Source organism: Nannospalax galili, unplaced genomic scaffold, assembly GCF_000622305.1.
Source record: "Nannospalax galili isolate Female #2095 unplaced genomic scaffold, S.galili_v1.0 scaffold43, whole genome shotgun sequence".
In the NCBI taxonomy this organism is placed as follows: Eukaryota; Metazoa; Chordata; class Mammalia; order Rodentia; family Spalacidae; genus Nannospalax; species Nannospalax galili.
In genome coordinates this window covers 1689457-1691093 of record NW_008353342.1, presented here as the reverse complement: position 1 = coordinate 1691093, position 1637 = coordinate 1689457, and positions in this window count along the sequence as shown.

Here is a 1637-nt window from a genome sequence, read left to right as displayed (position 1 = left end):
ATGTGTGTATTGCCTGCATGTAGGTAAGTACACCCGTGTCGTTCAATGCCCACCGAGGTCAGGCTGTTGGATCCCCTGGGACTGGAGTTACTGACAGTTGTTAGCTACCATGTGGGTACTGGGATTCAAACCTGGGTCTTCTGCAAGAACAACCAGTGTTCTTAACCACTGAGCCATCTCTCCAGCCCCTATTATAATATTTTTGAGATTCCATTTTTCAAATTGACAGGCAAAATTGCATGTATTCATGGATACAGCATAATTTTTGAAGCATATATATATTCTGGAATGACTAATCTAGCTAATTAACCCTCACATAGTTATCATTTTTGTGATGAGAACACAACATCCACTGTCTGCATTTTTAAATAATATGCTGTCACTGATTACAGCTGACATGCTATGTAACACAACTCTTGAACTTGTCTCTCCTGTCTAACTATTTTTGTATCCTTTGACCAATACCTCCCAACTTCCCTCCCCCCAACCACTCCAGCCTGTGGTACTCACGTTTTTACTTTCCATTTCTTTCTTTTTAAAAACATTTTTCATTGTATTTTATGTGTCTGTGTGGAGGTCAAAGGACATCTTGCAGGAGTCGGTTCTCTCCTTCCACCATGTGGTCCTAGGGGTTGAACTCAGGCATCAGGCATGGAGGAGCACCCCTACCCACTGAGCCATTTTGCTGGCCACTCTACTCTTTGTTTCTGTGAGACTGATGTTTTCAAATTCCTCATATGAATAATGTTTCACTTAACATCATGTCCTCCCATTTTATCCATGTTGTCACAGGATTTTTGTCACCTTTAGAGTGGAATAGCGTTCTAATATATACATACAACATATTCCCTTCATTAATTAATTGCTAGACACTTGGTTGTAAGTGTTCAACTTCATTAGTGCATCTTCATAAGTATATCCTATGGGTAGAGACTGTGAAGAGAGCAAGGGGGTTAAACTGAATAAACTTTCATCCTTGAAATTAAGGCAAGAGTTTTTAATGCATGTTTTTTTCAAATTCAATAATATTCCTTTGTCCTATTTGCTTATCTGATAAAAGAGCAGCTGTTCTGTTATGACTTCCTTTAAACACATCATTTCCACTGTTCCATTCACATTTAGTGATATGTATCCATACATTTTATATAGCCTCATTCCAAAGATGTTTAAAAGATCAACATATACAAGAACAGCTGACCTTCCTAAAACAAAGACCTCTAGATAGGCTGACTACATTCACCGGATGGACAAGTAGTGGGGAATGGCTGGGCGTGCCAACAACACAGCAGACAGTAGCAGGGATATCAGAGTATAAGGGTTCTAGTGGGGGAGGGGAGCTATGGGAGGGTGCCATCCGGGAAGTGAGTATATAGATGAATAAGATTGTTTGGGATATTCTGTGTGAAATACAAAAAATCAACAAGTTAAAAAACGAGTTATAGTTGATGAGGAAGCATAAAAATTTACATCATGTGAAGTAATAGAGGTGATAAACATTACCACTGAAATCTACCTGATGACTTTATGTCCATACACAGGGGCCAAGGATCTGAGTGCAACCAACCATGACTAGTAATAATCAGATACATACAGATTAGAGACACATGCGCCAACATCTAAGCATTGTTAGCAAAAAC